The 10,441-nt window shown below is 36.9% G+C and overlaps 1 protein-coding gene across 7 annotated transcripts in view; it reads right to left on the reverse strand.

The window, feature by feature from the left end:
- Positions 1 to 10,399, reverse strand: part of XRCC4 (X-ray repair cross complementing 4) — a 332,298-nt gene extending 321,899 nt beyond the window's left edge. For all 7 annotated transcript variants that reach the window (XR_004381362.1, XM_032847173.1, XM_032847207.1 and 4 more), the window contains exon 1: positions 10,315 to 10,399. The gene's annotated coding sequence lies outside the window, so the exon portion shown is untranslated. The remainder of the gene's footprint in view (positions 1 to 10,314) is intronic.
- Between the last annotated feature and the right edge of the window lie 42 nt (positions 10,400 to 10,441).

Here is a 10,441-nt window from a genome sequence, read left to right on the forward strand (position 1 = left end):
CCAGGCGCCCCTAGAAACTACTTTTGAAGGCCACTTTTTGCCTCTCTAGAATTTATATACAAACACAAAGAGACACTTGCACAGGCTTTTCCTTCTTAAATATGTCTCAAGAAGCATGGCTATTGTTAGCAATTAATGTAACTTTGTGGAAAGAAAACTCAGCGCTTAAAATTCCTCTAAAACAGCAATTGGTTTCACTGCTATTTTTCACCATATTTGAAACAAGTGACAAACTGCTAATTATACAAAGCAGTTTAAAATTCAATATTCCAGATGTTTCATTCTACTTTCACAATGACATAAAGGGCTTTAATTTCAGTAATGTTAAATAGACATTTGGGGGTCGGATTAGTTTTAACATCTTAGAATTATTTGTGTTTCAAGTATTTTCCAGTTTTCTGATCAACTCTACGTACTCACAGCTAAAATTAAATTGTTTTATTTTAAAGATTCCATTATTTCACTAAACTCAGTTTTGAACCTTTGGATGCTACCTGTGAGTCATGTTTAAGCACTTAACATTAAGAGCCCAAATGTGACCACTCAGTATCTTAAAAATACTTTGTGCCTCAGTAACCTCAGATGATTTCTCTCTATCAACTGAGTTTTAATTTCCTGATAATGTTTTATCTGAATGACTTTTGAATGAAATTCATTCTTCTACTTACTGAAGTCACCCCCTCATTAAATATCAAATACAAAATATCTAAGAACCAACCACAAAAATAGGAAAAAGGATGACTTGCCAGTCTTTCAAGAATCCTAAGAGCAAACCAATGATCTCTTTGCTTCCAGCAGCCCTGTAAATGGGAATAGTCGGCCATAGTTTTTCTGCCCCAAATACTTGAAGAAAGGGGTGCAATCCTCTTTAGAGGGACTGATTGATTAGGGCCATAAGAAAGCGTGTGTTTTGTTCTCTAAGGGCACTAAAGGTCGCACTAGAATCGGCACCTCTCCCAGCCAGAGCCAAGGATCTAAGAGAAGCCTGCAGGTGGAAACAGTTGAGTCCCACCCCAATTTGTATTTCAGTAGCTTTATTGAGAGCTCAGAACAGTTGAGAATTGAGAAGCTTATCTTTAGTACTTTGTGTCTTTGATACTTGGCTTCCTTCTTAGAAGAGAAATAAGTTGTTGGCTGGTATGCAGTTGATGTGATCTACACTCTGAACAAATACCATTCACAGTTGCCTCTGAATAAACAAGACGCTTTTTAAATTAGTTTACAAAGAATTTTGTATGCCCTTTTGGATGCTGATAAGGAGCAGTGCAGAAGCCAACTCTCTTAGGTCAGCTCAAGTTAGTGACAACACTATATCATTGATAACACCATTTTGAACTTGAGCGTCTTTTATTTTCCTTTATAGTAAGTTACGGCTTCTTTTCAAGCTGCTTGGACTGCAGGTGTTCAAACTTCTGCAGCTATGCCAAGGAGTTGTACTTACAGATCAGAAAGGACTAAATGCATGTTTCTAATGAAGCAATTAACTTAAGTGCCCCTTATTCATAAAAGTAGGCTGATACCTAAAGTGAATTCAGAATAAAGATTAGCACACAGCACAGTTAAGCCTGTAATTAGATTCCTGATATTATTTTGTTAAACCTTACTTAAAAAAAGAAAAGAAAATGTAAATTGTAAATTGAAGTATGGTGATAAATTTTTTTAAAGTTCTAACATTATAAAATTTCAAGGGTCAGACCATATGATTGCTACTTTTTTAAAGAAAGAAAGTTATGCAACAATCACTGGGCCATTTACTTCTAATAAGACAAATATCACACAATTCAGAAAACTAAGTGCAAAGAAAATGACGATTTTCCTATTTGCTTAGTATTTTTTAAAAGCATTGGCTATTAATGTTTATCTTCCCAGAATTCCCCCACTGATAACTTTTTTTAAGTTAATAATTGATTCCCAGCCTTTTCATTATTTTTTTCCTATCATTTTCATTAACAGCATGTCAACTAGATGGTTGGAGTTATCTATCTGACTAAAGGGTAAATTAAGATTTTTTTTTCCTTAAATGACCACAAAATCAATTTAACTTTAAATTTCCAAAGCAATTAAACAAAAATATCAAGCTAACTTTCTATAAAAGAAATGTTTTCTTGGCATTTGTATTTTTAAAGTTCCAAGTATCTAAAGTTTAAGGGTAAAGAATTTATAGTATTATTAAATACCTTTCTAATCATGTAAATATTGCCTCCATTCTATTAATTTAGAAATGAAAATAAGGTGACCAGCCGTCCAGGTTTCCCTGAGGTTTTCTTGGTTTCGATATTGCAAGTCCCATGTCCAGGAAACCTCCCAGACTCAGACAATCTAGGATGGATGGTCATCCAAAGTCAGAGTAAAATATAGTTAAGACAGTGGACATAATCTTGTTCAAAAACTTGTAAAATACAGCTAATGTTCAAGTTAGATGTCAAGTTAACAGTCTGATGCTTCAGGAATAAAGCGTTAGAACTATAAAATTCGTCTAAAAATCAAAGCATCTTTGCCATGGTCATAGTCCCTTCTCAACTACCTCTTATGACTGTGGAATGCCAACTACTGCCATTCCAAATATCGTATAACTGCTCATTTCCTCTACTTATCTGTTACAAATACCATTAATAATCATTAGTTTCAGTGACTCATTTAAAGTTCACTTCCTCTTTCTTTTTTCATTACCCAATGAACTAAGTATTTTAAAACAATAAAATAACTTGACTAAATTTCCCACATAAAATCTAACACCTAGATCCAAAATGCCCTGAAAATTAGACCCCAAGCTCCAGGACTTCCTTTCTATTCATCAAATGGACACTCTTAATTACCAATAAACTTGGCAGAAAGGATACTTATCATTTTGGAAACTTTCTAAACTTTCACAAAAACACTTCATTCCTAATTGCAGTGTTTCCTGTGAGAATGACACTTAACAGAGCTGAAGAGATAATACCTGAAATACAGCATTAGCTAAACAACAGTCTTTCTTCATTAAGAATTTAGTAATTATGATTTTGTAAGTCGTGAAATTTTGACACCTCTTTTGTATTTTAATTTCAGAAGAGTGAAATACCATCAGTAAAGTGTATATACAGTCTTTTCTACCTGAAAAATGTGCTCCTCAGAATGAAATGTAACTGAAAGCACTCGTATGAAAAAGAAACAAGACTTGTACTGTACTTTTCCCCTACTCACAAACCCACCATTGACTGACAACTGTACCCACTTATCTACCTATTTCTAATGGCAAACAGGATGAATGTTAAGATTGGGGTACAAAGGAGCACCTGGGTGGCTCAGTGGGTTGAGCCTCTGCCTTCGGCTCGGGTCATGATCTCAGGGTCCTGGGATCGAGCCCCGCGTTGGGCTCTCTGCTCAGCAGTGAGCCTGCTTCCTCCTCTCTCTGCCTGCCTCTCTGCCTACTTGTGATCTCTCTCTCTCTGTCAAATAAATAAATAAAATCTTTAAAAGAAAAAAAAAAAAGATTGGGGTACAAAAAAGTTAATCCTGGAAAAAAAAAAAAAAAAGAACCCTATAACATTACCTAATTCAGCCACTCAAAAATATTTAAGAAATATGAGAAACTGCCCATATTTAACAATGTTTAACCTACCAAAAAATGGCAATTTTACATGGTTTGAAAGACATAAGTATAAACAACACACTCCAAACTGGATGAATAATTACTACTTATTTCCCATGCTGTATTTTTTTTTACTTTAAGTCATTTTCAACCACATCCCTGAACATATTTTGGACTCTAGTGGGAGGATGTTCCAAGATAAAAGCAAAAGATTCACGAGCTGATAATTGTGCTAGGTGATGGGTACACAGGAATCCATTATGTTCTCTCTACCTTTATATATGTTTGAAATTTTCTACAAGAAAATGAATAAAAAGAAAATAGTTCCCTCAGCATTATTTGACCAAGCTGATTATATTGTTATAGAGTACCTTTATAAAGAGACAAAGTCATCTATGAGAAATGTGTTCTTAAATATATAACTCAAATACATAATTCAACACCTTAAAACTTAGGAGCCTATTTAAGAAATACTAAGCTCAGTGTTGGCTCTTTGGTTAAATAGTCTTTATCTGATCATCACTACACCTGAAATACTGGTATGAGATGCACTGGTGACTGACACAGAGATGAGCACACGACTCAGGTTAGGACAACTAAGACCAGTAAAGCCTAATTCCAAGACTTAAGAATATAGAATCTTCTCTACTGGATTTGATGCTATAACACTGTGAGCCTGAAGCTGCTGACAACAAAATCAACAGAGCAGAAAGTGAAACAGAGATGTGCACAGCAGCTCAAGTCTGATTCCAGCAAAACCAGAATCTAGATCTAACCATAGATGTTTTAGGTATGAGGCCAAGAAGTACCTTTCGGTTTAAGCTACTCCTTTTCAGGCTTTAGAATCAGTCAGACCTCAGTATGAAATCCTCACTATCATTCCGTGGTTGTGTGGACTTTAGAAAATTATTTAATTCTCTAAACCTCAATTATCTCATAGAACCTGCAATGTGTATATTCTGTTAGTGGCATGAGTATGAAACTTCGGGAAACACTACATTAAACTCATAACATTCAACACCAAACAGGAAGTTTTACATTTTCAGCTTAATAATTTCAATTTTCAGCTCACTCTCATCAGTTCTAAAGCACATGACATTTGAAAGCACTGGGCAACTTTGTTATTGCTACATGATAAATAACTGGTAACAGGTGGTTCAAGAAGACAACTGGTGAATATTTTCCAGAAGGCCCTAATGATTCTGGGGGAAAAAAAAAGAAATATCTATTCAAAACAAAGTTTCAAGTCTTGGTTACATGGCAAAAAAAGATGCTTTCCAAGTTTTAAAATCATTAATAAATTTAATGTTTTCTCCTTAAAACTCAACAGCTTACCTCAAAATATTGGCAAATGTGCTCTAAGAGGGACCCAATCAATTTACATTTTAAAATTGTTTCTTTCTCTTCCATCTTTAATATACTCAAAAGAATACATTAAAAGCCTGTTATAAACCTCTAATTCAATTCATTTTTTCACATTTATATTTATAGAAACAAATGTAGCTCCTGGCAGAATATATGACCTCAACTATACTTTCCAACCATTCTTCTCAATATAAACTTAGAGGAGTGTGATGTGGTTAAACAATTAAGATTGCTATACAAAAGCCATCAGTCTCTGTTATTAGAAAAGAAAAGCAATGAGAGGACTCGTCCTGATACTCATGGTTGAAGCTCTTCGAGGACTGTTTTAGGACCACCATTCAAAGAACGCTCAGTTTAACCTTCTAGACGTCTGCAAAACAGATGTAAGACTGTTTGTATGGTTCCAGTGACTTGATAGAAAAGCTTCAAATGTGTCTTTACTTTGCATCAAATGCTCTATTACAGTGATATCCATATGGGAATTAACAGTGGTAATCTGCGATATTCAACCAAACGTATCAACTTTACTAGCCCTTTAATCCACTCATTTTCTTCTGAGATACAACTATCAAACAATCAGAACAAATCTTATCACATTTAAACTTCAGGAACTTATTATGCTTTCTCTATTGCTAAATTCTCAGAGCATAAAGTTTGGTTCCCAAAAGTAATATCTAAGTCTTGAGTTGAGCCAATTTTTGTAAGAATAATATGTAAAATGATGAGGTTCGTTCCTAAACACAGGAATAAGGCAAGAGTTTTTTTATTCAGTTTATAGATTTTACAAAATTATAAATAGCAACCACGCTGTCATTTTTTTAAAAACACATAAGCCCCCATATGAAACTATATTAGTGTACTATGTTATATAAGCATCCACCTATAAATTACCAAAGAACTGTCAATAAATTTTTTTAATTCAACTTTAAATGCTCCAAAGTTTAGACAGATGTTATCCTACTTTCTCTGAGCAGCTGTTCATTGGACATGTTCCTTATTTATTGATATACTGTGTTCAATGCTAGGGTCACATTTCTTAAACAGGAACTTGGCAACTTCCAAATTCCATGGTAAATATTGACATATCTCAGCATGTCAATATTTATACTGTCAAGACTTTGATGAGTCTCCTCAACAATGGCTGCATCTTATTTCTTAGCAGCCGCTTGCTTCTGTTCCAGTTGAGCAAGGTCTTTCTTTATTCAACAGCATCTTCTCACACAAAGACCTGATTGACTTTCTTGCTTATTTCAACATTTTGGACCCTTTTACAGGGTTAGTAGAGTTCAAAGAAACAAGGCACAAATTTAGCAAGAGCTGCTTTTGATTACTTGATCCCAAGCCTAATCACCATTTTCAACCCCACTGCTGGAGTTGAAAGCTGCTGAAGCCTTTTCAGAATTTATAGTCAGATTATTTCCTTTTCTGCTAGTCCTGAAGGCTATGCAACATTATAAAAAGATTGGTTTATGGACTACGACAATGATGATAATATTCAGAGGACAGTTTAAATTTAAAATGTTTACCATGAAAGGTAGTTAGAAGTCTGGCTCATTATTTACAATTAAACAGTGTCTTTGTTTTGTTTTGTTTTTTTAAAGATTTATTTATTTATTTGACAGACAGAGATCACAAGTAGGCAGAGAGGCAGGCAGAGAGAAAGGGGGAAACAGGCTCCCCGCTGAGCAGAGAGCCCAATGCGGGGCTGGATCCCAGGACCTGGAGACCACAACCCAAGCCCAAGGCAGAGGCCTCAACCCACTGGGCCACCCAGGTGCCTCTAAACAGTGTTTTAAATACAAAATCACCTAGGTTTTGTGCCAAGTATCAGAAATTATGTTAACAAACTAATTATCTTTAACTCAACCTTAACAACAAATTTCCATATCACTGTGAGAAAAACCTTTGCAATATCTTGAAAATAGCCTGGGATTTCCCAATGGCACACAATCAAAAGTTTAATTTAAAGCTATTGGCAGTACTGGCATCTACCAAAAGTATGGATGCCTCATGAGCATTTTGGAATCCTAGCATGGATTTCCCGCTTTGACGCAACAGAAGTCTCAAGGCTGTTCTTCTAAAAAGAGCCCCATTTCATCAACATTAAAAACTGCTGACTATAATGACAATGATAACCCTCTGTTCATTTCAGCCAATGTCTTAGGGAAAAGAGCACAACTCATGTTCTCATCAGCGCTGGCAGCTTCACAAATGACAAGGAACAAACTGCCCTGGACTATAAAATTATTAACTACCTCCTACCTGTATAAAAACAATCCTTCTATTATTTTAAGGACAGCCACCTTTTTCCTAGAGAACAAGGTATAGCAAACAGACCACTGATTTTATACCCAAAAGAGTCAGCTTGAAATCAAAACTCTACTGCTTCATAGCTAAGTGACTTTGGTCACGCCATTAATGCATTAAAACATTTACGACTGCTTCCTACGTACCAGGCTTTGATATCCCCAGAATGAGTAAGACACATTCTGATCTCTCTAGTGAGATTAAAAAAAAAAAAAAAAAACCACCCAAAAATAATTATTTTACAAGCTTGTAAAGTGCAGAGGCGGGATGGTATCTCCTCTCAAGAGTTCATGTAAGCCAGCCTAATATTTCAGGGAAGGCTTCCCTGAGTTACACCTGATATGAATTAAAAGGTGAAAAGGAAAGAGATAAGAAAAGGCACTCCATGCAGAAGACCCTGCATGAGCAAAGCCTTGGAGACAAGAAACAGCATAATACCTGGAAACCACAAACAATTCAATGTTTCACAATGACTGCAAATGAAGGATGACTAAATTCAAATACCAAGTCAAATTCATTCACTCAACCAAAACATGCGCACTTCTATGCATCAGATAGTGCTTTAGAATTTGGCATAAGGAAACAAAAGAGATAACAACTCTTTCCTTTGGAGACCAACAATGAAAAAAACACATAATAAATATGTAAAATATATAGTATGGTGATAAGTGCTAGAGTCAAGGGAGAAGATAAGATAGAGAAAACCGGGAGTACAGAGGCCAGTGGGGGAAAGGGGGATAGTTGCAAACCTGCAATTTTATTTATTTATTTTTAAGATTTTATTTATTTATTTGACAGAGAGAGATCACAAGTAGGCAGAGAGGCAGGCAGAGAGAGAGGAGGAAGCAGGCTCCCTGCTGAGCAGAGAGCCCAATGCAGGGCTTGATCCCAGGACCCTGGGATCATGACCTGAGCCCAAGGCAGAGGCTTTAACCCACTGAGCCACCCAGTCGCCCCAGCAAACCTGCAGTTTTAAATAGGAGGTTGAGGTAGGCTTTATTGAAAAGGTGATGTTTGAGTACATACATGAAGATCAGTTGTGAGGATGTCTGGGAAAAATCATTCCAAGCAGATGAAGCAGCCAGTGCAAAGGCCCTAAGGCAGAAGTGGGCTTAAGAAACAAGGAAGCCAATATGGCTAAGATAGAGTGAGGGGAGAGCATACAAAGGGCTGAAGTCAGGGAGGTAATAGGAAAACAGATCATGTAGAACTTTGTAGGCCCATGTCAAGATATTAGCTTTTATCATGAATCAAATGAGAAGTCATAAAATGGTTTTACGCAAAGAAGTAATGTTACATTTCTTCTAATAAACTTTTTATTTTGGAGTAATATTGAATTTACAGGAAAGTTGCAAAGATAACACAGAGTTCCCATATACATCTCACCCAGTTTCCTCCACTATTAATGTCTGGAATTCAGAAAGAGAGGGAACTAAGAATATGAATTCAGGAGCCTTCAGTATACACAAGGTTATTTAAAGTCATTAAGACTTGATGATATAATCAAAACGAAGTGTAAAAAGAAGAAAAGAAGAGAAGCAAAGATTGAAGCCCTGGAACACTCAGCAGTAAGAAATCAAGAAGAACAGAAGGAAGACAGAAGGAACCAGTAAGGTAGAAGGAAAACCAAGAGTGTGATGTCCTGGAAATGAAGTGAAGAAAATATATCATGAAGAAGGAAGGAATTAACTATGTCAAAGTTTGCTGATAGTTCAAATACAAAAAAAGATGGAATGATTAACACCTGGAAACCACTGGTGACACTAAGAAGAGGTTTGGGGGGAAGGGTGGGCCAAAAGCCATGCTGGAATGATCTCAAAAAAAGTACAGAAAAAGAGGAATGGGGATTTGGAATATAAAATCCTTAGAGGATTTTTGTTCAGAAAAGCAATAAATGAAGAAGTGAATAAATGGAGAAAAGTTAAGAGAAGCATTTCTTAAAGTTAAAAGAAACAACATGCAGGTCAAATGTGGGTCTTAATCTAAGAGCCACAGGGGAAAGAATATAAAAAAGAGGGAGGAGAAGAAGGACAAAGACAAACACTAGAACATAAAGAGCCTTAATCTTAAACTGCTGGTGTCTAGTTGGGGATTAGAGAAAACAAGCAGTTAAGTAAAGCCATTATCTTTTAATATATGTGCCCATCAGTGAATTTTAAAAAAGGAAATCATGCAAAAGGAAACCATTAACATTATCAACACCAGATATAAAGTAAAAAGAGAGGAAGGGGGATGAGGGAGGCTGACTACTGGTAAAAATGAGGGAGGCTGACTACTGGTAAAAAAGCAGTATCATTTTAATTCGAAAACCATATATTAGGTTCCCAAGAACTATGCGAACTGAATACATCAAAACACTTGTTTCCCCATTTGGGTTATGCAAAGACAAAAACGGGTGGAAAATAAAGCTTCACCTAATGGGATTATCCAAACTAAAAGAAGCTAAATACTACTACTGATTAAAAGAGAAAGTTGGCATGCGATTCCTCTCCCTGATGGAACACTTCTCTAGAATACCTGTGCAACCACTCAACTCAGGAAAGGGCAGTTTCTTTCCATTTGTCACTACACCCAGTTTCTTACTCCAAAGGGCCTAGTATGCTTCAGGCTCCGGGTGAAACCAACGGACAGTTTACAAAGAGCGAGGGATTGGGAGACAGGGAAGACCAGAGTCCGAAGTGTCCCAACACTCTACTCAACACAACCCTCCGGATTCAAATGCCTTCCTACTTCCACAACCATTACAGGGCACTGCAACGGCGCTCTGCATTGTACAGAATCCCCCGGTGCAAAGGGAGAAACTGAACGAGGGCGTAGCAGGTGCACACCCTGCGCCTACGTTTAGAGAACCCAGGCGTCCCCGAGAGTGCATCAACGGAAGGTCCAGGAGCTTACACATTGAGGGGGCTCCGAGCTAGGAAAAATCATGCACTGAGGAATTCTAGAGGGAAATAATAGGGAACGAAAAAAGAAAGTGAGAAAAACAACAACAACAAAGGACAGCACAAAGAACCATTACTACTACTAACTTACTATTACTAACCTACGCAGCTCACACTTCCGCACCCTACCTCGCAGTGCCTCCACTTCCGGTCTCCTCCAAAAGGCCCGCTCCCACAGACAGACGTCCCACAGCCAATGAGAGTGTGGTCCACTTCCGCAGGGGCGCATGACGTCTTTTAGGTCCTGCCTTTTCCG

Source organism: Lontra canadensis, unplaced genomic scaffold (genome assembly GCF_010015895.1).
Source record: "Lontra canadensis isolate GAN:19392208 unplaced genomic scaffold, GSC_riverotter_1.0 scaffold4, whole genome shotgun sequence".
Classification (NCBI taxonomy): domain Eukaryota; kingdom Metazoa; phylum Chordata; class Mammalia; order Carnivora; family Mustelidae; genus Lontra; species Lontra canadensis.